Genomic DNA, 26,595 nt, shown 5'->3' with positions numbered 1-26,595 from the left:
GCTTTCGAGGCTATCACTTCCATTCAACACCTCGCCATGAAGTTCCCTAATTCAACAGGAATCTGCACTATCCAGGGCGATCAGCTCGTTGCCAGGGAATGCTACAACATTTCCATGAAGGGAAAATCTAAACCTGGGCAGCTGGATATGGCCATTCTGGGTGAAGAGGAATCTCAGGAACCCTCAGCGGACCCTGAAATTGAAAAACCTCAAAGCGCCAAAGGGGGAAATGTCGCTTTAAGCGAGGATATTGACCCTCGAATAGGCGAAGATATATCCGAGCTCCAGGCTATTAACGAGCTCGAGGAAGTGAACCTTGATCCACAGAATCTGTCACGGACGGTCAGGCTCGGGAAAAACCTCTGCGGCAAGAGGATGGCGGAGCTGACTACGTTTCTGCGGGCTAACTTAGACGTATTTGCCTGGTCCCACGAGGACATGGTGGGGTTTAGCCCGAGTGTCATCATGCACACGCTTCATCTGGATAAAAGCATTCCTGCCAAGTCTCTGAAGCAAAGACGTTTAGGAACAACCCGGGCTGAAGCCCTAGAAGAAGAAGTAGCCCGGCTCAAAAAATGTGGCTTTATCCGTGAAGCCAAGTTTCCAATTTGGGTCGCCAACCCCGTGCTAGTTCCAAAGCCCAACAGAAAATGGCGAACCTGCATCGACTTCTCCAACCTGAATAAAGCCTACCCCAAGGATTGTTTTCCATTGCCACGGATTGACCAGTTGGTGGATGCCACGGCGGGGCACGAGCTCATGTCCTTTATGGACGCATACTGAGGCTACAATCAGATCGTGATGAATCCGGCGGATCAGGAACACACCAGCTTCATGACCCCAACTAATGTCTATTGCTACAAGGTCATGCCTTTCGCCCTGAAGAACGCCGGAGCTACCTACCAAAGACTAGTAAATAGAATGTTCGCGGACCAGATAGGAAAGAACATGGAAGTGTACGTTGATGACATGCTAGTCAAGTCAAAGGCTGCCGATAACCATGTTTCCGACCTGGAAAAATGTTTTAAAATACTACGAGAATACGGCATGAGGCTCAATCCCCAGAAATGCACTTTTGGAGTCGCATCAGGGAAATTCCTAGGGTTCATAGTCAATACCCGAGGAATCGAGGCAAACCCAAGTAAGATCAGGTCTCTGCTCGAGCTTCCTTCGCCCAGGTCGCGAAAAGATGTCCAAGGCTTAACAGGAAGAGTTGCAGCACTCAACCGGTTTATCTCCAAGTCAACTGATAAGTGTTTTCCCTTCTACAACCTACTCCGAGGAAACAAGAAGTTTGAATGGACAGTAGAATGCGAAAGCGTATTCCTCGACCTGAAGGCACATCTGGCTGAACCGCCTGTGCTATCCAAGCCCAAGGTAGGCGAGCCTCTTTTTCTCTACCTGGCTGTCACTGAGGATGCAGCTAGTGCCGTACTGGTACGAGAAGAGGACCAAGTTCAGAAGCCAGTCTACTACATCAACAAGAGACTCCTCGGGGCAGAATCACGATACCCACTGATGGAAAAATTGGCGTTCTACCTAATCACGGCCTCGCGAAAGCTCAGGTCGTACTTCCAATCTCACTCAGTACACTTCATGACCGATCAGCCTCTAAGGAAGGTTTTGCAAAAACCTGAAGCATCGGGACGTTTGTTAAAATGGGCGGTCGAACTAAGTCAGTTCGAGATTTTCTACACTCCGCGAACTGCTATAAAAAGTCAGGCCCTCACCGATTTTGTGGCAGAATGCACGGGATTCCAGGAGAATCCAGCAGAGGGCTCACCCCAAGTCACCTCGCCCCAATCGTTGTGGAGGATCTTTGTGGATAGTTCATCCAACGAGAACGGCTCCAGGGCCGGATTCATTCTGATATCCCTCGAGGGACATAGATTCCACTCTGCGCTAAGGTTCGGATTCAAGGCCTCCAACAACGAGGCAGAGTACGAAGCTTTGTTGGCCGAGCTGAGGATAGCCAAGGAGTTAAAGGTGAGCTCCGTCTAGTGCTTCAGTGACTCCCAGCTCGTGGTAAACCAGGTTCTGGGCGAGTATCAGGCGCGGGGACCCAAGATGGCCGCCTAAAGGTAAAAGCTGAGTTGTCCGCATTTGAGAGAGGATCGATCGAACAGATACCTCGGGAGTAGAACGCTAATGCAGATGCTCTTGCCAAGCTCGCCACCTCAGGAGAGACGGAGACCTTGGGGTTGGTGCCAATAGAATTCTTGGAAAAACGAAGTATAGAATAAGAACGGGCTGAGGTCGAGATGGTCGACGCCAGGCCGACCTGGATGACCCCCATTCTTGAATATCTCGTCGAGGGCAAGCTTCCTGAAGGACATAACGATGCACGGCGAATCCTGTATCAGGCTCCTAGATATACGATAGTCGATGGGGTGTTGTACCGACGTGGGCACTCCCTACCTCTCCTCCGGTACGTTCTTCCAAGTGAAGCGAAGGCCATCCTGCAGGAAGTTCACGAAGGATTCTGCGGAGACTACACCGGGGGGCAGAGCTTGGCCTTAAAGGTTCTCAGGCAAGGGTATTACTGGCCAACTTTATCCAAAGACTCGATCTCATACGTGAAGAAGTGCGAAAAGTGCCAGCGATTCGTTGCAGTTGCTCGAGCTCCTCCGGTCGAGCTGAAGATGATCTCGTCCCCATGGCCGCTGTCGTTTGGGGGATAGACTTGGTTGGCACCCTCCCCACTGGAAAAGGCAGGGTGTGTTACGCCATGGTAGCCATCGACTACTTTACTAAGTGGGCTGAGGCAGAGCCGTTGGCAACGATAACGTCCAAAAAGGTGCTTGACTTCGTGGTTAAAAGCATCATCTGCTGCTTCGGCCTGCCCAAGAAGATCGTCTCCGATAACGGCACTCATTTCGACAGTGACCTGTTCACTGAGTTCTGTGAAAGACATGGGATTGTAAAAAGTTTCTCCTCCGTGGCCTATCCTCAGGCTAATGGCCAGGTCGAAGCTGTCAACAAGACCCTAAAGGCGAGCCTCAAGAAAAGATTAGATGAAGCGAAGGGGGTCTAGCCAAAATAGCTCCACCAGGTCCTATGGGCATACCGGACCTCGCATCGGACTCCTACGGGTCATACTCCCTTTTCCCTAACCTTTGGGAGTGAGGCAGTCCTCCCCGTGGAGATAAAGGTTCTTTCGCATAGAGTCCAGTCTTACGACCAAGATCGAAACCATGAGCTCCTGTGCCATTCCCTCGATCTGGTTGAGGAAAGGCGAGAGGATTCGCAACTCCAGCTCGCCCATTATCAGCAGAAAATCACCCGTTACTTCAACACCAAGGTCAAAAAACGCGCCTTTAGCTTGGGTGACTTGGTCCTGAGGAGAATTTTCCTCGCCGGAAAAGATCCCAAAGATGGAGTTTTGGGACCGAACTGGGAAGGACCATACCAGGTCATCGAAGTCATCAAGGAAGGAACTTATAAGTTAGCTGGACTTGATGGTGGGGCAGTCCTGCGGACTTGGAACACCGTTCACTTAAAGAAATATTATCAATGATCCACTTGTAAGGCCTGGAAGGCCACTTTTTATGTATCAATGAAAATCAGCTTTTTACACATATTTGCAAGTGTAATGTTAAAGTAACCACGAAAGACCCTTTCCTAGTTACTTGGGGGCCATATGGTACCTGGATATAACCAGGTCTCCTTAACGACTTAGATGTTGATTCTTATCGATTGACCGTTGTTTTCTTAAAAACGCGAGATATTGATAAGGGTTAACGCTAACTAAGTCGTATCCTGGTTTTAACCGGGTCATAAAACTTAGAAGTTGATTTAAATCTATTGATCGTTGTTCTTCTTAAAGAGCTCGAGATATAGATAAAAGTTAACACGAACTAAGTTTTCAAATTAAGTTCCTGGTTTTAACCGGGTCATAAAACTTAGAAGTTAATTTAAATCTATTGATCGTTGTTCTTCTTAAGGAGCTCGAGATATAGATAAAAGTTAACACGAACTAAGTTTTCAAATTAAGTTCCTGGTTTTAACCGGGTCATAAAACTTAGAAGTTGATTTAAATCTATTGATCGTTGTTCTTCTTAAAGAGCTCGAGATATAGATAAAAGTTAACACCAACTAAGTTTTCAAATTAAGTTCCTGGTTTTAACCGGGTCATAAAACTTAGAAGTTAATTTAAATCTATTGATTGATGTTCTTCCTAAAGAGCTCGAGATACGGATAAAAGTTAACGCGAACTAGGTTTTTCAAAAAATTGTAACCGAAATGCTTAAAGGCATAAAAAGCGTAAATTAAAAATGTCAAAGCAAATTGTCTCAAGGTGAAAACACCTCATGCAAAGGTTACATAAAAAAAATACTTAAAAATATTCAAGGGCAAAAGAGAAAAAACGCACTAAGCTCCGTCAGATGGCCCCTTGGAGGTCGTTGTCTCACCCTGCTCCGCCGCGCCAGAGCCTTCCCCAGTCTCTGAAGGCGGCGCCTCTTTCTCAAGGCGAGCTTGGAACTTCACCAGCAAGCGTGCCCAAAGACTCGGTGACATGAAGGAAAAGTCAGCCTCCGGATTGTAGGCCCAGCAGTGATAGAACAGATCTTCCATGGACTGCTCCGAAGTGGTCCGTTCGGCCTCCAGGGCGGCCTGGGCGGCCTGGATCTCAGTCTTTGCAGCCTCGAGGTCTGTCCGCGAGGTGGCAAGGGAGGTCTCGAGCTCTTGGACCTTCGAGCGGGTCTTCTCCAACTCGGCCTTCGAGGTCGCCAAGGCATCTTTAGTCGCCTTAGCCTCCTAAAGAGAGGCCTGGTGCTCGGCCCTCATATCCTCGAGCTGAGTTTTCGCCCTGATGATGCTCCGGTGAAGAGCGAAGACGCCCTGCAAGGAATGAAAGATATATTGCCTTAGAGGAAAAATAGGGCAAAGTTTAACGATAAAAGCTTTGAAGAAAACAGGGCAGCTTACCGTTAGGGTCATGCTCATTGAAGACTCCATTACGCCAACCGGGATCATTGTCTCAATAGCCCGGAGTTCAGTCTCGGTGAACTTGTATATATGGCTGACGGCGTAGTTCGCTGACTTATACACCGTTCCCCGGAAGGCCTCTGGGATCTTCTCCAGGTCCTGGGGATTGACTGGGATGCGTACATCGGAGGCCACCACGGCCGGAGTCCCGAGCTCCGTTCCTACGTCCTGGGTGGCGGTTGGAGCTCGCGGAGGTGGTGGAGGCATTTGGCATGCTCCTGCAACAGGGAGAATCACTCCCGCAACCTGGTCTACCGGGGTTTTCTCCTTCTCCTTTGCCGAAGACATGGTGGAGACCCCAGCAGTGCTCTTGGACGCCCAGAGCCTTTTCAGTCTTGGCCCGGCTAAGGGGTTCCCCCCAAAGACTGCGCCTCGCAAGCTCTCCACGGGCTGAGAAACCTCTTCTGTCAAAACAAAGACATGGTTAGTACAAGTTTGAAACCATACAGAGACAAAGACAAAGGGTTAAAGGTAAAAAGTATGCAAATACTAAGGGAGCCCTACCCCCCGAGCTGGAAGAAGAGCCTAAGACGATTACTTCCCAAACTGGTGCAAGTTCTGGGTTCGGGTATGACTCAGGGCTAGATTCTCCTACATACTACCTAAGCCCCGGAGCTAAGATACCCCTCCGGAGTGACGGCCATGAGCGGAGGTTGGTCCCATACTCCTCGAATAGGATCGATCTAAAGGCTAGGGTGTTATCTACTACTACGGTGCCCCTAGGTCGGCTATCTTGGTAGTCCAACATGAGCCGATCGACGCAGTGGAGCAGAGTTGTGTCCAGGTCCGGATCACTTCGGTGATGATGGACGAGCTTTCGGGGGTTGAATCTAGCTACCCGAGGGTCGACAATGGCCCTATCTAAGTTCCTAAATATGTAAAGGTTACCTTGGCCCAAGGGACTCGCGGCTGCTCCGGATTGGATCCTCTCTTCGTCTGTTATCTGGGCGACCTCCAGTGCCCGCTTCCTGCTCCTCACCAGTGGAGTCTCGTCCTCCTCGTCCTCATCCATCGCGACCTCCTCCACGATGATGGGCATAGAGGAGCGAGCTGGGGGAGGCCCCCGAGGCCTCCTTAGATTCAAAGTATGATTTGGGAAAATCAGCTTACAAGCCACCATCGTCTCGTCCGTCACGAGCACCCGGTAGTCCTTCTCACTGGGGGGCAAGCCCGCCAGTGTCTCGTATTGACCCCCGAGGGTCGCAGATTTCTCTGTCCTCGCGAAGATAGCTGCAGGATTAATCCAAGTCAGAAAGGGACACAAGAATTGTACGAAATCTAACCTACGAGCTAAAGATAAAAAGAACTTATGAGGACGATTGAAGTAGTGGTGCTCGCAGTTCCGGAACCCAGTTGACATGAAGAACTGGTCCTTAAAGTCATTAGGGTGGCTGGGCAGCTCGATGACCGCTGCCGTATTGGGAAACTAGGTTAGATAGTAAAACCCGTCGCCTCGCCCCCGCTGGTCCGGGCTGGCTTTGAGGCAGAAGAAATATAAAATGTCTGCAGGAGTGGGGACCTCCCACTCGTGCTTCTGGAACAAATACCTCAACCCTGCCAGCAGACGGTAGGAGTTGAGGGGGGAGCTGAAATGGGGCTAACCCCACATAGTTGAGGAAATCATCAAAATACTGATCAGTGGAAGGAAGGCCCCTGCCTTAAAATGTTCACCGCTCCAGGCCGCGAACGACTCGTCGAGCGGCGCACAGCTCCGCTCACCATCTAAAGTAGGTCGGGCCACTACGGATGCCTTCCCCAGGGCGATGTTGTGGGAAAGGAAGATTTTGTTAATCTTCACCTGGTCGGTGATCTTTGAGACGATCCCCTCCGCCTCAAAGAATGCATCAGGAGCCACCTCGACCTCTTTCTCCACTGCCGGCCCGAAGCGGGGGATCGGGGAGCTGGGCATCGCCGCCTTCCCACTGTCTTGCTGGGAGGTCGAGCTACTGACGTTCTTCTGTGGGAGATTCCTCTTTGGAGCCATTTGGTCGCCTAACGAACAAAAGAAAACATTTCAGAAAAGGCGACCCAAGCATGAGGAAAAAGAAATTATTATTTGCATGAGCTGAGGTAAGCCCAACCCGTGGAGAGTGGGACCACGCGGTTCGATGAACACGCGCCTGTGCTCCCAACAGATCCCCGATTCCTCAGGATTCGTGTGTCAGGAGGGTCAGGATATAATTTGGATGCAAAACCGCCTGTGAGGCGTGTTCCCTAAGCTACCCGGTTTTGCACCCAAAATTCCCAAAACTCCTACCCAGAAAGTTTTCCCCAGAGAAAACATCCTGAAACCCATACTCTAAAATGATTTCCTACAGCAAAGATTCCCTAACCTAAAAGGGCTTTCACCCTCCATATCCACAAAACCCAGTAAACCCTTGCATGCGGCTACAGTAAACTTTTTACCTATGCTACAGTGGCATATATTTTCAAAACGCACATGGTCAGGAAACTTACAGTGTATGGCTGGGGAGTGGATGGAGGTGCCGCCTTGGTAAAAGCTTCGTCGTTGTATTGGCTTCCAAAGCTTTGAAGAAATCCGTACGCCTAAGCTTCTTGAACGCTGAAAATGGCAGTAACAGAGTAAAGGGTTTGTTCTTCTGAAATAAAGAGAGAAGAAGAAGAGAAGTTTGAAAATTTTCGAATGAAAGGGTGGCCCATGCGTAGGGTGGCCACCCCTTTTTATATGCATAAAGGATCATGCGTAGAGGGTCGTTGGATGGCCCTGATGAGGGATTCGAGGCCCTCCACTCGAAATACGAAACGACGGCTGGGCATAGGCTAGGCCAATAAATGTGGTTCTCATAAGACGTACCATCACCACCCACGATGTTCAACGTATCAGGCGCCTGCGTAAAAAGTGGAATACGAAGAGTTCATGGGGAAGTCCAAAAGCCCCTACTGTGGCCTTATATACGACGTAATATACCACGAGCAGGAGCTTTGGGGCAGATGCACGCCCTGATTTTCCCCCGGGCTGATTAGCAAGCCGAGCTGCGGCCTAACCATGATTACCTCATGATCATCCCCAGGGCTAGAGCTTCTATCGTAATGTCGTGCCTTCTTAGCTCAAGGAAGCCCCAAGAGCTCGCCTTCACCGCCCAAGGCCGGGGCAGGGATTCCGAAGGCCGAAGACCGAGCTAAGTATGAAGCTTGTGGTACGAGCTGGATATGGAGGCTGTGACCCTTTGTGAAGTCAACACACGGAAGGTAAACGTGCATATATTAGGCATCACGTGTCTGATATCCCCCTGACTTCTCGGACACGCAGCAGGAACGTGCGTGTTCAGACAACCACGACTGGGTTGGGCCATGCGGCCCATTACCTCCTTACCTATTGATTTGACCACACTTATGTGTCAGGTTTAGGAATTAATCATGAATGTCACAGAATTGATACGACAAGTAAGAAGGTCACGGGATGACCTTCTTACCAACTTCCAGGTGCCTTCTCCTATAAATATGGAGACCTTGGGAGTTGATAGGGGTTGGAAAAATAATCTCTTGTAAGAAATACTTTGTAATCAAATACTCATCATAGATCAATAATATTGACTAGTGGAGTAGAAGGACTTTAACCTTCAAACCACTTAAAAACCGTGTCTTGAGTCACCTCTTTCATCCTCTAAGATTATATATCTATTTCGGTTCACCCTTAGCACTAATCCCTTTCTCTTCTTCTTTTAATTACCTGTTGGCGAAGAACCGCGTCAACAATCCTAAATTCCCTAATATGACTTAGTGCTTGGATTAGGGGGCCTGGAGGCAATAATTGTGTTAATATAGTATGAGCCTGTTATTATGTGAATTATATTATAATATAATTATGCATGCTTGTTAGAAATGCTAAATATGTGTAGGTGGGCCTGTTTCATATAAGAAGGGCATTTTAGTAATTTTACCTGCTGAGGGTATAATTGTAAATTTGAGTCTGTGTGTTTGAGACCACATTATTATGTGGATATATTTGGGTTACTCGACGCGAGACAATCCTTGTGAGCAAGTTAGCGGAAAACTCATAACGGGGTAAAATACCCGTCTCAGGGGTGAGCTCGGGGGTATCTTTGGTAATTTAGTACATTGTCGAGATTTATCAGGTAATGGGAGATTAAATTATTATTATTTTTAGATAGTTGGGGATTTAGAGGAACACTCGGGGAATCACAGGAAGTAGAAATTGACGGAAGTGCCCTTGAAGGGCTTTCGAGAAATTGGATTAGCCTAGGGGCATTTAGGTCATTTGTGCCTAATTAAAGACTTAACTAGTTTTTTCTTCAGCTGAGGGAAGCCTTATCACAGTAATCAAAACAAAACAGAACTATTTCTCTCTCCCGTAACTTTCTCTCCCTCGCCTTGGAAGCTTTAGAATTTTGAGAAAATTGAAGGGCAAAGCTTAGGAAATTGAAAGATTGAGCTTGGGAAACATGGAGATTAGCTCAAGGGAATTATCATATTAGAGGTAAGGGCTTAAATTCGAAAAAAAATTATGGTAATTCTGTGGTTTTGTTTGAAGCTTGAGTATTTGCATGCTTGATAGTTTGGAGGGTGAATTTTGGAGTGTTGATGAGTTTTTGATCTAGTAATTGACTAGGCTTTGTTGCTGGAAAGGAGTTATACTGAGTATGGGGATTGAATTATAGATTTGAGTGTGTTAGGTTGAATTTAATTGGGTCAGCTAAAGGAAAAACCCAGAAATTCTGGGTTCGAAGGGTCGGGTTGTGGCCCTATTCTTGGTGTGCCGCAGCCCTCTAGAACTATTGGGAGCCAAGGTGGGCTCTATAGCAAGAGCGGGCTGCGGCGCCACCATGGCTGGGCCGCGGCGCGTGTCTGATGGTTGGGGAAGCTGAGCCTCTGGTTGGAGGCGGGTCGCGGCATAAGGGTATGGGGTCGCAGCTCTTAAGGGGTTTGTGATCCCCGGGGTAGGTTTTGAGTGTGGGAACTCAACCTTATGTGCTCAGGATCGATTACACTACCGTGTTTACTAGAATTCGATGTCTCAGAGACTAAGACTTAGTCCAGAAGCCTTTATTCACTCATTGTTGATGGAATTCTTTATCGTGGTTGTGACTAGTTCAACGCTAATGGCTCGGATCAGTGATCGTACTCAAGGGTTGTCGTTAGTAGCTTGCACTTGGACTAAAGGTAAGAAAATTGCACCCAACATGTGATGTACATGATTAAGGCTTGGCCCGAATGTTGAATGTAATCTTGATTTGGGCGTTAGGCATGCAAATGCGCATGATTACAATTATGCCTATGTATGTTTGATTAAACATGTTAGAAATACATTGTATCTGTTTAAATGTATGATAAATGGTGTTGAGACTAGGGAGCTCAGTTTATAAACCAGGGAATTGTTGTAATATCTAGTTAGAGATCGACTTATTAGTCGAGGGCATATATGATTTGAGGGACTCGACTTATAAGTCGAGGGTTGAAGCTCGACTTATAAGTCGATGGTCTTAAAGCTTCGACTTATTATAAGTCAGAGGCATGTGAGGCTCAACTTATAAGTCGAGGACCAGTAGGACTCGGCTTATCAGCTGGGATTGGCATTACACACGTGGAGTGCAGGCCACCATGGTTGGGCCACCTTGGGGGTGCACCAAGCACCTGGCTGGCTTGGATGCCAAACAAATTGAGAAGGAGTGCATCACACACTTGTGCAACTCTATGGTTGTTGATTTGTATGATGTTTACGCTAGATTCTGTTATTTTTGTTAATCTAATATATTTCTTTGTGAATTGTTGAATATATTTTCTTGCTGAGTCTTTTGGCTCCCGGGTGCTTTGTGGTGCAAGTAAAGGTAAAGAGAAGCTTGGCTATCTATGAGTTGGAGAGCGTTAGCAGTGACATGTATATAAGCAGTCCGCTCGACTGCCACGACCGAGATACTTGAGGAAGCTAAGGTTGAACCCAACTTTTGCTGCCTAGGTCAACTTATTATGTAACCTGAATGTTGTAACTAACTTTTAAACTGGTGTTTTTGGGATCCCGTGTAAAAAACAAGGTTGTTGGTTTAATGAAAATGATTATGACTTGAACAAAAAATTTAATACCTAAACCTTTAGTGGCTTAATTACATGTTTGGTCCAAATGACTTGTTTAGCAAGTCCAGCACTGATTTTAAAAATACTTGGTAACATACCCTATTTAGCAAGGCGTTACAGCAGTAGTCTTAGGTTAGGGGTTCTCGTTTTTGGCCTATCTTTCTTTGGGTCATTACGCTAACTACTTTGTTTCTTATTTCATATGTCTAAGGAGCTTCAACAACAACACCAGCAGGAATTTTACGAATTTGACTCCGAGATACTAGAGACGACCCAAGAAGAGGGATGACCTCCTAAGATGGGAAAGAGAGCGTGGAAATTAGTCAGGTTCTCATGGTAAGGGAAAACCACCCCTCGGCGGCAGAGAGGCCCCTTCGACACGACGTCTCGGAGGAAGAGGCGAACATGGTTCATGCCGTCGGACAATTCCTACACTGTCGAGAGATTCAAGGCGGAGGTGATCCTTAGCAAGCTCAAACACCGAGGAGCTTTGGAGAAGATTATAACCCACCACGGGGTGGTTACCAGTGACATGTGGGTGCATTTGCCTTTGGAGGGCAAGAGAGCGCATGAGAGCGTACATGGCCTCGGGGCCTGGAGCGCATCTCATCTCCAAGCTGGTGCAACTTTGCCACTGCACCAGTACTATGTCAACTTTTTGAAGTATGTCAGTATAACTCAATTCCAGCTACCCGTGAATGGAAATCGGGTGCTGGACAGGCTATTTGTTATATACAAGAGGCAGAACTGCCCCGCTCCTTCTCCAGCTGAGATATTGTATATCTACAGCTTTTGACCATGCCCGAAGAAGGATGAGCGAGACGGGTGCTATACTTTCATGAAGCATACGCACCCAAGGATGAAGTACAAGGCTTTGAGCGGTAATGAGAACCACACGAGGGACTACAGGGACCACTTTTTCTGGGCAAGTGGCTTCCCCATGCGGACCAACCCGACTCTTCTATTGGACTTCACCAGGGTTGGTAAGTGTTACTCCTTGGGTAATATAGTTTATTATTCCTCCACTCGTGGTTGCTCTTTAGTCTTAATCATTTCTTCTCAGGTCCCTTCCGTCGCACACCTTTCATTGACGCCTACAACGAAAGGTTCAAGAGAATGAATGCCCTCCCTGAGGAAGAGATGAGTCTCACCTTCCTCATCACAGAGGCTCATCTTCAGCAGTATGGCTTACCTTAGGAGGGGCAAAGTATAAGCCCCTTGGTCCTCATTAGCTTCCGTGATTCGAAGAAGTCGCTTTAGTGCGCTATTATGCTTGTTTTTGTTTGTTTCCAAGTTTTAGATTATAAATAAAGGAAAAGAGCAATTGGAGATAATTGGCAGCAAAATAATGAAAAATTGGCTTTTTGGTGTTCATTCCGTGAATAGATGAATCCTAAATCAATTTTATGGCTTCGTGGAATTTTTAGGACCAAAAGCACAAAAATTGAAAAAGTTGTTAAGGGTCGTGACGCTACGATCCTAAGCCATGGCCAAGTCTAAGGCAGAAAGTCTGTTTTTCAAGGTTTGACACGGGCTCGACGCAGGAACAAAAAGTCGTGGTGCTGATGAGTGTGTCCGCCCTGAAAATTTACACGGGTCGTGGCACTGAAGGGGTTGGACCGTGGCCCGCCTAACGTCCACGCAAAGCCTAGATTAACACGGGCTGTAGCACATGAAGTGCTGGGTCGCGACCCACATTGCTTTTGAAGAAAAAATTAGGTTTTAAATCTAATTTCGAGAAGGGGAAAAATATACAGAGGAGGATAAACTCTGAAGGAGAAAACTCATCGTGGAGCATCTCCATTCGCTCTCTACAGTTCTTTTTCTATTGCCTTTTAATTCTATGTTATTTTTAATTGATGTTTATGTTTAGAATGACAATGTTGAACTAATTTCTTTATTAGGATTTTTAATGGATTCTCTTGAACTCCTATGATGATCTAATGCAATATTAGTACTTTTCTTCTTCGCCTATTAAGTTTGTCTCAATCTATTTTAATGCATGAAATGTGATTGGCCATCTTATTTCATTGTCTATTTGTGTTTGAATTGAAATTCAGAAAAGTGAAATTTAAACAAGCTTTGATTGAAACAACATAGATTTAATTTAGAACGAAAGTATCTAGGTTATTTGTGTAGCATCTAGGTTGTGAATTCATTGCCTCATAATTGTTGAATTTATCATAGAAATATAGAAAGTTCACAATTAGACCGAGTTTTATAATTCCTAATTTGATTATAAAATACATTGACAACTTGTTAGCTTAATAAGAAGAGTTTTTAATATTGTGTTAGTGATTGATAGGAGGGACTGTAGAAGAAATTAAAACCCCTAATTGTCTAATTCGTTGGAATTTTTATTCTTATTTATGTTCTTACAATCTTGCATTATTTTTAGTAGTTTTATTATTTTTAATTATTAAAATACAAAACCAATATTCGTTAACCAAATAGAAACTAAGAACTAATTATCTGGTAATTGATAATTCAGTCATTGTGGGACGATACTTGGTCTTACCAAGATATTATTACAAACTGTGACTTTGTGCACTTGCAAAGCTGTAATTTTCGCAACAGAGGCGAGGCTCAACACAAATTATATTGCGGTGAAGGCTCAATACGAGTATGAACAACGTATTTGTGAGGAGCACACAAAGAACATACTCACAATCAAAGCTGCCATGAAGGCAAGAGAGGAAGATGAGCTCAAGGCTGGAATTCAGTCATCCTCCATGCCTCAAAGTAAATCTCCAATCGTTGTTTACTACACCCACCATATAAAGGGAGAGAACTAATCCCGACCACTCCTTATTCTCGCCATCACTCCTTGAGTGTGGAAAAATCTCGGGGTGTCCTTGGAATGATGAGGAGTACCAGGACCATCAAGACCTTATCGATGTATTTCTTCGCCATCCGAAGAGGAGAAAACACCCCCAAGGGTTCATACCTATATACTTATTCTATTTTCTCTTCTCCTTCCTCTTTCTCACGAGCTCTCCCTCCCTCTTTCTTTCTATGTGTTTCGGCCACCAACAAGAGCTCTCATGCTCTTCTCCTTTTCTATTTAAAGGCCCTAGTGCCCGAAACCTAATGCTAAGGGAAAGGGGAAATTTTCCCAAATTTCATTTCCCTTTCTTTATTTTATAAATTAATTCCCTATATTTCTAATAAATCAAATAGTAGACTTTCCACTTCTTTTTGATCGCACACTTATGTAGAATTCTCCAAAAAATGGAAACAAATCATGTTCTTGCTCTTCCTAGTCCACACGCCCACTCTCTTTCTCTTCTCCTCTTGTTTTATTTTATTTTATCCATGTGAACACTAGCTTTCTAGAACTTTCTTCCTTTATGATAGGATTCTCTAAACATGTAAACATCCTCATTTCCATAATTTAGTCTAAGTTCAAGTTTACTCTCTTCCATGTTTATCTTACTTGCCATGCACTCTCACACACTACACTACACAAACACACAACACACAACACACATACACAAATAATAAAATAAAATTAATTAAATCAATTATCCACTTAACAATTTATAAAATAAAATAAAATCAAACATTTAAACAAATCATACAATAAAAATTAACAAATTATTAAATAAAATAAAAAAAATTGGGTATAGCAATAATAGTTCATATAATTAATGTTAAAATAGCTGAACCAAACAAAATAGCTAGATTTACCAATAAATGGTGCATGAATATTATAATGATTTGGTAAAGGATTGAGAGAGTGTTCATAGTTGATAAACGAGTTTTAGGCTCGTTTATGGTTCTAGTTTTTAGGCTATTTTTCTTTAGTTAGGATTGTTTTATTTCGGATTTATGCTCGTTTGTTCTTGTTTCAGGGTAATTTATGTTAAGTGTTGCAAATATAGAAAAGGAGCGAAAATGGAATGAAATCGAGATGGATTTGTGACTTTTGGGTGTTTCTGTAAGTAGCGCTACAGCGCTACCTTGGGAGCGCCGTAGCGCTAGGAAGAATTCTTGAAGAGCTTCAGCACTGACTTAAGCGCTACAGCGCTACAACATCAGCGCTACAGCGCTGGGAAGCAGTTTTCAGGAAGATAGTTCCTGACTTTAGCGCTATAGCGCTACCAAAAGAGCGCTACAGCGCTGGTGCCTAGTTTTTTCCCCGTTTTGTTTCTGAGTTTAGCGCTACAGCGCTACAATGTTAGCGCTATAGCGCTGGGGTCGCGATTTCTGGCTTAATTGGTTATTTTTGATGGGCAATTCAGTCTTTTCGAGAGGGAATTTTCAGTAGGGTTTTTGGGAGTCATATAGGCGACTGAGAGAGGCTAATCAGAGACGACGACGGCTGGAGTAAGAACACCATATTGGAGGATTCGTCCCTGAGTTTTCATCATCTTTTTCTGTCAATTTTCATGTTTGTAATTGAATTATCTTATTGCTAGAATGAAGATCATAGGCTAAATTCTCTTTTAGGGCTTTTATGTGAATCTTTTGGAAACCCTTGTTATGGTTTAATGCAAAATTGATATTCTTCTTCATCTCTTTCAATTCCTTGCAATCTATGTTAATTGTGCGATTATTGATTGATCACCTCTAATTGCTATTTTATGAATCAAATTGAAATCTGAAAAGTGAAATTTGATATGCTTTGATTGTTTGGATGCAAATTTAATTTAGAACGAAAGTATCTAGATTATTTGTTTATTTTCTGAGTGCGTGGCTAATGCCCTCTACATGATTCAACTTACCATAGAAATATAGGAAGTTGTCATTTAGATTGAATTTCATAAGTCTTGACCAGATTATGAATTGTTGTTGCAACTTATTTTTGAATAGGGAGAAAGGAGATATAGATGCTTGCATTAGGAAATAACAGGGTGGAAAAATAGAGAATCATAATTGTCCCAATTGTGTTTTCTTTGTTAATTTGTTTAATTCTTCACTACGTTTTGTTAGTATTTTTCTTAGTTTAAAATCTCTGATAATTGTTTAATCAAATAGAATTAAGGGATTAATTGATTGGTAATTGATAAATCAGTCCTTGAGGACGATACTTGGTTTTACCATTTTATTACAAGTTTGCGACTGTGTGCACTTGCATAGCTTTAAATTTTGCAACAAGTTTTTGGCGCCGTTGCCGGGGACTGAAAATTATCAATATCAGTCTAATTAATTTTTATTGTAATTTGATTTTTATTTCTCTCGTTTCTAATCTGTTTAGTTGCTTAATTTGTCTATCTCAGGTGAATTTTGGTATATGCGTGGCAGAAAAGGAAAAGCCACACTTGTTCCTCTGAATCCCGAGATCGAAAAGTCTTGCAATCAAATCAGAAAGAATAAGAGAGAGACCCAGAATTCTGTGAAGATGGCACAGAATGATGGGGATGGCAGGAATGGTATAAATCCAGGAGTTGTCCAAGGGGTTCAGGCTCAGACCAACGCTGAGAGGAGTCTGAGAGATTATGTGCTACCCACTCTGACGGGAGTACAAAATAGTATACGCCCACCAGTTGTAGAGGCCAACAACTTCGAAATCAAGCCTGCTATTTTACAAATGGTGCAGTCCTCTGTGCAATTAAATGGGTTGCCCTCTGAAGATCCTCACACCCATTTGTCCAACTTCCTGGAGTTGTGTGGAACCTTCAAATATAATGGGGTGAGTGATGACGCAATCAAGCTTAGGCTCTTCCCATTTTCTCTAAGGGACAGAGCTAAGAGTTGACTGAATTCTCTGCAGCCAAACTCCATTGTCACTTGGCAAGATCTGGCTCATAAATTTTTATCCAAATTCTTCCCTCCGTCAAAGGCTGCTAAACTGAGGGGAGAGATAAATAAATTTTGCCAGAATGACGGGGAGTCACTGTATGAAGCTTGGGAACGGTTTAAGGAACTCCTGAGAAGATGTCCTCATCATGGCATTGAACAGTGGATGCTAGTACAGAATTTCTACAATGGTTTATGTCCAACAACCATAACTATTATAGATGCTGCAGCAGGTGGTACTTTTATGAGCAAGAGTGCAACTGGTGCTTATGAGCTGCTGGAGGACATGGCTACAAACAACCATCAGTGGTCAGAGGAAAGATCATCAGGAGTTAGAAAGGTAGTTGGGGTGCATGAGCTAGATGCGATTACTGCTTTAACAGCGCAAGTAGCCTCTTTGACCAAGCAGTTGCAACAGAGTAGTATGTCTGCTAATGCGGTTCAGATGGCAGTGAGGTGTGAAATGTGTGGTGGTGCTCATTCTTTCGATCAGTGCCCTATCTGTAATAATAACAGCCCAATGGATCACGCCCAAGTTCAAGCGGTGGGAAATTTTCAGAGGCCACTCAATAACCCATTCTCCAACAACTACAATCCAGGGTGGCGAAATCATCCAAAATTTTCGTGGAAGAATAATCAAGGTCAACAACCTCCGTTTCAGGGCCAGTTTCAGAATAACATGTCTCAGCCACCTATGAATCAAGCTTCGTCATCACTGCAGCCTAGGCCTCAACAACCAATGCCTCAACCTGAGAGACCTAATGAACTGCAAGCTGCCCTGTTGACTCTTACTAATACACAAACTCAATTCATGACTGAGACCAGATCCTCCATTCGAAACCTTGAGACACAGGTTGGGCAGTTGGCCAATATGCTCAATAACAGACCTCAGGGAAACTTGCCTAGTAATACTGAAGTCAACCCCAAGGAGCAAGTTCAGGCAATTACTCTGAGGAGTGGAAAGCAAACAGAGCAGCCTAGACCTCCACAGGCAGTAGTTCAGAAAAAAGAGATGGGTGCACAGTCTGATTCAGAAAGGGTTACTGAAGACCATTAGAAGTCAGATCAGAGTCCCCCAGTTGTCATTGAGCAGCCAGTTAGAGTTCCATACCCTCAGAGGCTTAGAAAGACTACCCTTGATAAACAGTTTTCTAAGTTTCTTGAGGTGTTTAAAAAGCTGCACATAAACATTCCTTTTGCGGAGGCCTTGGAGCAGATGCCCAGTTATGTTAAGTTCATGAAGGAGATTCTGTCAAAGAAAAGGAGAATGGAGGACTATGAGACTGTAGCACTCACTGAAGAGTGCAGCGCTATTTTACAAAGGAAGTTACCCCAAAAGCTGAGAGATCCGGGGAGTTTCACCATACCTTGCACCATTGGCGAGTTTGAATGTAAGCACGCCTTATGTGATCTGGGGGCAAGTATCAATCTGATGCCCTTATCTATGTTTAAAAGACTTGGTTTGGGGGAGGCAAAACCAACAACTGTCACTTTACAGCTCGCGGACCGATCGTTAACACATCCACGAGGTATTATTGAGGATGTTCTTGTGAAAGTGGATAAGTTCATATTTCCCGCTGACTTTATTGTTCTGGACATGGAGGAGGACACAGATGTCCCTATTATTCTTGGTAGGCCATTTCTAGCCACAGGCCAAGCTCTTATTGATGTTCAAAAAGGAGAGCTTAAGCTTAGAGTTCAAGGAGATGAGGTGGTCTTTAATGTCTTCAAGTCTATGAAGTATCCGGTGGCTAGTGACAGTTGCTTTAGTGTGGATGTGATAGAAAAGGCAGTCTCCAAGAGAAGGATGAGCAGTGATGCCTTAGAGGCAGTATTATTGGGTGATGAAGGCGATGATGATGAGGACGCTGAGATCAGAGAATGTGTCAACTGGATCAATTCTTTCTTACCATATTGGAAAAAGTTCCAAGAATTAGCGGATGCGACTGAAAAACCGCTAACCTCCATTCAGCAGCCACCACCATTGGAATTAAAGGTTCTCCCAGATCACTTGCAATATGCTTATTTGGGAGAGAATGAAACCTTACCGGTCATTGTGTCAGCTGACCTGTCAAAGGTAGAATTGGAGAAACTGTTGAGGGTTTTAAGGGAGCATAAATTGGCCATTGGGTGGACCTTGGCAGATATTAGAGGAATAAGCCCAGCGACAGTGATGCATAAAATCTTATTGGAGGAGAATAGCAAGCCATCCATAGAGGCCCAGAGAAGACTCAATCCAGCCATGAAGGATGTAGTATTGGACCAGATTCTTAAATGGTTGGATGTTGGGGTGATCTACCCAATTTCTGATAGTGCATGGGTGAGCCCTGTGCAAGTGGTACCTAAGAAGGGTGGAATGACTGTGGTGAAAAATGAGAACAATGAACTCATTCCAACAAGGACTGTAACGGGGTGGTGGATTTGTATAGACTACCGCAAGCTCAATAAGGCAACAAGGAAGGATCATTTTCCTTTACCTTTTCTTGATCAGATGCTTGATAGATTGGCAGGCCACAGCTACTACTGTTTCTTGGATGGGTATTCTGGGTATCATCAGATCGCTATTGCACCAGAGGATCAAGAGAAAACAACCTTCACATGTCCTTATGGAACATTTGCTTTCAGGAGAATGCCATTTGGACTATGCAATGCCCCTGCAACATTTCAACGGTGCATGATGGCCATATTTTCAGACATGGTCGACTGGTGTATTGAGATTTTCATGGATGACTTCTCTGTTTTTGGCTCATCATTCGACCTCTGTTTGGGCAATTTGAAGAACGTGCTGCGTCGTTGTGAGATGGATAATCTGGTGTTGAATTGGGAGAAATGCCATTTTATGGTAAAAGAGGGGATCGTTCTTGGCCATAAAATTTCAAGTGAGGGAATTGAGGTAGATAGAGCGAAAATTTCTACCATTGAAAGGCTGCCTCCACCAGTTTCAGTAAAAGGAGTTAGAAGTTTTCTTGGTCACGCTGGGTTCTATCGAAGATTCATCAAGGATATCTCAAAGGTGTCTAAGCCTCTTTCGAATCTGCTTATGAATGGAGTTGTCTTTGATTTTAATGACGAATGTTTGAGGGCGTTCAATTTCTTGAAAGAAAAGCTTATTTCTGCCCCAATTGTGATAGCTCCGAGATGGGAATTGCCTTTTGAGTTGATGTGTGATGCCAATGATTACGCAGTGGGGGCAGTTCTGGGACAGCGGATTGACAAGGTATTCAGGTCTATTTACTATGCTAGTCGGACTCTAAATGATGCTCAGCTTAATTATGCCACCACAGAAAAAGAGTTGCTAGCTATTGTGTTTGCTTGCGACAAATTTAGACCATATCTGATTGGCAACAAGGTGATTGTCTACACTGATCACTCAACCATTAAATATTTGATGTCAAAGAAAGATGCCAAGCCCCGCCTGATTAGATGGATTCTGTTGCTTCAAGAATTTGACATGGAGATTCGTGACAAAAAGGGCAGCGAGAATGTGGTAGCTGATCATCTCTCTAGACTTGAGGCGGAGGAGACTGAAAATAAGAAAGCAGTGCAAATCAATGATCATTTTCCTGACGAGCAGTTGTTTGGGGTAAGTGAAACCTTAGCTGTCCCTTGGTTTGCAGACATAGTGAACTTCTTAGTTGCCAAGATTGTGCCTTCTGAAATGTCAAGGCAGCAATTAAAGAAATTCTTTTATGAGGTGAAACACTACTATTGGGAGGAACCTATTCTCTATAGGCACTGTGTTGATCAGATTATCAGAAGGTGCGTTCCTGAAGAAGAGATGCAGTCCATTCTTAATCACTGTCATACTCAACAATGCGGAGGGCATTTTGGAGCATCAAGAACGGCGGCTAAGGTATTACAAAGCGGTTTCTATTGGCCTTCATTATTCAAGGATGCCAATGTGTTTGTCAAGGCTTGTGATAGATGTTAGAGAACTGGCAATATCTCGAGGAGAAACGAAATGCCTCTACAAGGGATTCTTGAGGTAGAACTGTTTGACGTATGGGGCATCGATTTCATGGGGCCTTTTCCACCATCTTACAACAATGAATACATTCTATTGGCAGTGGATTATGTATCTAAATGGGTGGAGGCTGCAGCAACTAGATCCAATGACGGAAAAACTGTCCTTAATTTTCTGCACAAACATATTTTTACTAGATTTGGTACTCCCCGAGCTCTGATTAGTGATGAAGGGAAACACTTTGTGAATAAGCAACTGGATGCATTGTTGGCTCGTTATGGAGTTTATCACCGAAAAGCTTTGCCTTACCATCCTCAATCAAATGGGCAAGCTGAAGTTTCGAATAGAGAAATCAAGAGCATCCTGGAGAAGACCGTTGACAGTTCGAGGAAGAATTGGTCGAAAAAGTTAGATGATGCGATTTGGGCATACAGAACTGCATTCAAAACACCGATAGGCATGTCTCCTTACAGGTTGGTGTTTGGTAAAGCGTGTCATCTACCAGTTGAATTGGAGCACAAGGCATTCTGGGCTATGAAAAAGTTGAATTTTGATTGGAATGCTGCTAGTGAACGAAGGCTGTTGCAACTGAATGAACTTGACGAGTTCAGAAATGAGGCTTATGAGAATGCCAAGATTTATAAAGAAAGAACAAATGCTTGGCATGACAAGAACTTAATCAGAAGGGAGTTCCAACTAGGGCAGCAGGTACTTCTGTTCAATTCAAGACTTCGACTGTTTCCTGGCAAATTGAAGTCAAGATGGTCAGGGCCCTTCACTGTAGTTCAAGCTTTTCCATATGGCTCTGTAGAAGTTCGGGGCAATTCAGGTGCTTTATTTAAAGTCAATGGCCAGAGATTGAAACCTTACTTGGGTGGTACTTTTGATCAAGCAAAGTCTGTCCTTCTTCTGAAGCCTCTTTGAAGAGGGATCCAGCATCCGGCTAAATGACGTTAAAGACAGCGCTTTGAGAAGGCAGTTCTCAATTGTGAATTTTATTTTATTTTATTTGGTTTTGAACAATGATGGGATTTTGTATTTAGTTGTTATTTTTATTTTTATTTTTTATGTATTTTTGAATCGTGAAAATCGTGAAAAAAAAAAGATAAAAGATAAAAAAAAGTAAAAAAAATAATAATAATAATAGTGGTGATTTCAGGAGCTATAGCGCTACAGCGCTGCACTTGCAGCGCTATAGCGCTCTTCTCAGAGAGGAACAGGAGATTCGAGGTTCAACAAGCGCTATAGCGCTGGTTCCAGAGGCCCACTCCCAAATCGAGTATGAGCGCTATAGCGCTACTCATATAGCGCTATAGTGCTCGGCCCAGTAAATCACTTAAAAATCAGAAAGGTGCGATTTTTTCCCTCATTTCTTCTTCTTTCTTTTTTCTTCATCTTTATTTCCTTATTCCTATCCTATCCATACCTCCATAGCCTTGCCATTACAGCCTTTTTCCCAGAAATTTCCCCACACACCTTCCATTTTTCCTTCATTCTTCATCTTATTTTCTTTTTTCTTCCCTTCCATTCCAACCTCTTTCAATTTTGCCCCAAATCTATTTTGAAACCCTAGAATTTCATTGATCCAAATTCTTGCAAAAAGAGGAAATTCTTAAGGGGGTATTCACATTCAAGCGTAAAGGAATCAATTGCAAAGGTTTGGTAAGTGGTTTCTTCCCTTTCCTCTCTTCCGATTTGTGTTGTTGCGATATTTGAGGTTGGCTGGCTTTGATTGATTGAAGAGGGTGAATCCTTTCTTTGACTTGGGTTTGGGGAAATTAGTTGATTTGCTTGAAAGGTTGAATATTGCTACTGTTTGTGAAGAGGAAAAAGGTCCATTAATAGGGGAGGTGCTGTAAAAATTTTGTCTTGTGGTGGTGATAATAGAGATAATGGCACCCAAGCAAAGAGCGGGTAGAAACAAGGGAAAGGGGCAAGCTTCTGCGTCTCAATCCAGGGAAGAAAGTTCTGAGCATGAGTATGATGAGACTCGATTTATCAATTTCCAGGCTCAGGAGCGGTATGAGAAATTTGTCAGGAAACCTTTGATCTCCGAGAGAGAAGTGGAATTTCAGTCTGAACCGTTTGCTCATCCGATCTTTGAACGGGTTCGGGTGAATCTCATGAATAGGAAATGGGGCGATTTTGTAACAAGGCTGGCTCAGGCTAATGTGTCGTTGGTGTATGAGTTTTATGCCAACCTACGAGATAAACACAATGACACAGTCTTTGTTCGAGGGAAACGTGTGCCCTTCACTGCTGAAGCGATTAATAGGGTGTTCAAGGTCCCGCATATCAAACAAGAGGAGCAGGAATATGCCCAATTCTTGGGCGGCTCTATAGATTTTGCGGCCGTGGCTGATAAACTGTGTTTTGAAGGCGCCCCTTGGAATTTATCTGGCAGCCTCCCTAAAAGTATAGCATCATGCCAGCTTAACAGGGAGGCGAGATTTTGGGCGTTCCTTGTTTGTGCTCGATTCATGCCTGTTAGTCATGTATCTGATATGACTAAGGATCGAGCCTTATTAATGTACGCATTGATGCAGGGAATGAGTGTTAATCCGGGTATTTGGATTAAGGCCAACATCAATTTCATTGAAAAAGGGCACACTACTGGTGGTTTAGCCCATGGATCAGTCATCACAATGTTATGCTGTAAGGCTGGTGTCCCAGAGTTCGTTACTGATATCTATCATTCGCTGCAGCAACCATTATCCATTAATCTGATGAATGACTATCCCGAGCCTTCTTTATATGTGCCACAAGCAAGAAAAAAGGGAAAGCGCCGTATGGAAGCTGCTGTGGAGGAGGACGATGAACCAGCTTTAGTGGGTAGCGATAGCAATTCAAGCTTGCAGCAAGTTAATGAGAAGTTGGATTATCTAATCCAACAGAATCAATATGTGGTTCAGCAGCAGCATATGGTGAATCAGTATTTAGGCCAGCGTTATGATTATGAAGTGAGTCATGTGGCTCAACTAAACAATTTGGTGAACCGCAGGTCGCTAGATGATTCAGATCGCACGTATTTTGCTCCACCTCCACCTTATCCACCGTACTCTCCGTTTTACCCTCCGCCTCCACCACCGTCTTTTGCTGGTTTTCCTGCACCTGAACCTCCGCAATCTCAGCCTTTCGAAGGCCCTTCGTTCCATCCACCACCACCGCCATACTGATGTGGCTGGTCAGGTAAGTTCTCTTCCTTTGTTTTTATTTTTTATCACATTGGGGACAATGTGCATCTTTAGTTTGGGGGGGGGGGGGGGGGGGGGGGGGGGCTTATGCTGTTTTTATTTTTCTGTTTTTATTTGTTTTTGAGTTGTAGTGTTATCGTTAAACCATCATTCGTGTCTGTTGCTGCTTTGTTTTTGCTCATGAAAAGGAAATTGAATTCAACTGTGTGCTTGGTTCAATTGGTTTAGCGTTTAATTTAAAGGTTTTGTGGGAAATTTTTAATATGTTTTGAAAATGCAACATTTTGGAGTTTATTATATATGTTGGACTAGGGTTGGTGGTATGACAATTTGAATTCGATAGAACTTGCATTGTTTGGCCTTTGAGGCGAAATCCTTGATGACATGTGTTTAGAAAAGTGATTTAGGCAATTTTATTGGATCGATTGTGCCTTTCAAGCCAACCTTGATTATTATCCTTAGTCACCCTTTTTGAACCTTAAACTTTGTTTTTGTTCTTGATCATACTATTTGAGCCTAAATTTCTTAACTTCTTTATTTTTGTTTTCCTTTCCTTTTGTTATCATAAGCATATAATCTGTGGGAAAGAAGAAGGAAAAAATAGTAAGAAGTTGGTATGATGGGAATACAGTATGATTGTACAAAAACGAAAAAGAGAGAGAGAGAAGTCTTTGAAAAAAAATATATATATATATTATCACTTTGTCACACTCCTTGATCATATATATGTATAGAAAATAATAAGTTTGGGGGAGTGTGATTTGAAAAAAAAAAAAAGTGATAAGTCTAGAAAAAGAAAAGAAGAAAAATAATGAAAAGTGTTGTCATCTCTCTCTCTAATTGTATAAAAGGGTGATTTTTGGTGTGGTAAAGAAAAAATTTGGTTGGTTTTAAGGTTTTATGCTTATGGTAACGAATGAGCTTAAATGACAATTTTATCTACCCCTGCCTAAGCCAAGCTATAACCTGTGAAAGTCCTCTTGATTTCAAAACACATGTTATTGACATTAGTGGAGAAGGTCAAGTGATGCAAGCGTATTGAAAATTTGGTTTGTGGAATTGTCTGAAAGGAGTTGAGCATATATGATAGAGTCCAATTGTTGCAGTAATTTTCATGATATATTTGTGATTTCCCTAATTGAACTTTACAAATCGGACTTTAAGGCAATTGAGCTGAAATTCTGGTTATTGTTATTGCAATTGAGAGTTCATGAGTTTTGGCAAAGTAGTATAGATAGTAATGATGGTTTAATGTGTTCGTTTTGTGTTTGTTTCGTTTTGTTAGTTTAACTTAGGATTTACTCGAGGGCGAGTAAAGATTTAGTTTGGGGGAGTTTGATAAACGAGTTTTAGGCTCGTTTATGGTTCTAGTTTTTAGGTTATTTTTCTTTAGTTAGGATTGTTTTATTTCGGATTTATGCTCGTTTGTTCTTGTTTCAGGGTAATTTATGTTAAGTGTTGCAAATATTGAAAAGGAGCGAAAATGGAATGAAATCGAGATGGATTTGTGACTTTTGGGTGTTTCTGTAAGTAGCGCTACAGCGCTACCTTGGGAACGCCGTAGCGCTAGGAAGAATTCTTGAAGAGCTTCAGCACTGACTTAAGCGCTACAACATCAGCGCTACAGCGCTGGGAAGCAGTTTTCAGGAAGATAGTTCCTGACTTTAGCGCTATAGCGCTACCAAAAGAGTGCTACAGCGCTGGTGCCTAGTTTTTTCCCCGTTTTGTTTCTGAGTTTAGCGCTACAGCGCTACAATGTTAGCGCTTTAGCGCTGGGGTCGCGATTTCTGGCATAATTGGTTATTTTTTATGGGCAATTCAGTCTTTTCGAGAGGGAATTTTCAGTAGGGTTTTTGGGAGTCATATAGGCGACTGAGAGAGGCTAATCAGAGACGACGACGGCTGGAGTAAGAACACCATATTGGAGGATTCGTCCCTGAGTTTTCATCATCTTTTTCTGTCAATTTTCATGTTTGTAATTGAATTATCTTATTGCTAGAATGAAGATCATAGGCTAAATTCTCTTTTAGGGCTTTTATGTGAATCTTTTGGAAACCCTTGTTATGGTTTAATGCAAAATTGATATTCTTCTTCATCTCTTTCAATTCCTTGCAATCTATGTTAATTGTGCGATTATTGATTGATCACCTCTAATTGCTATTTTATGAATCAAATTGAAATCTGAAAAGTGAAATTTGATATGCTTTGATTGTTTGGATGCAAATTTAATTTAGAATGAAAGTATCTAGATTATTTGTTTATTTTCTGAGTGCGTGGCTAATGCCCTCTACATGATTCAACTTACCATAGAAATATAGGAAGTTGTCATTTAGATTGAATTTCATAAGTCTTGACCAGATTATGAATTGTTGTTGCAACTTATTTTTGAATAGGGAGAAAGGAGATATAGATGCTTGCATTAGGAAATAACAGGGTGGAAAAATAGAGAATCATAATTGTCCTAATTGTGTTTTCTTTGTTAATTTGTTTAATTCTTCACTACGCTTTGTTAGTATTTTTCTTAGTTTAAAATCTCTGATAATTGTTTAATCAAATAGAATTAAGGGATTAATTGATTGGTAATTGATAAATCAGTCCTTGAGGACGATACTTGGTTTTACCATTTTATTACAAGTTTGCGACTGTGTGCACTTG

The 26,595-nt window shown here is 43.1% G+C and overlaps 1 non-coding gene across 1 annotated transcript; it reads right to left on the bottom strand.

The window, feature by feature from the left end:
* Window positions 1-16,831: 16,831 nt before the first annotated feature.
* On the bottom strand, window positions 16,832-16,938 carry LOC133787340 (small nucleolar RNA R71). Its single transcript, XR_009872368.1, has one exon. It is a non-coding gene; the product is annotated as a small nucleolar RNA R71 (small nucleolar RNA).
* Between the last annotated feature and the right edge of the window lie 9,657 nt (window positions 16,939-26,595).

Source organism: Humulus lupulus, chromosome 6, assembly GCF_963169125.1.
Source record: "Humulus lupulus chromosome 6, drHumLupu1.1, whole genome shotgun sequence".
NCBI lineage: Eukaryota > Viridiplantae > Streptophyta > Magnoliopsida > Rosales > Cannabaceae > Humulus > Humulus lupulus.
Note: the sequence above shows the minus strand (reverse complement) of the source record. Positions and strands in the feature narration are given on the sequence as shown.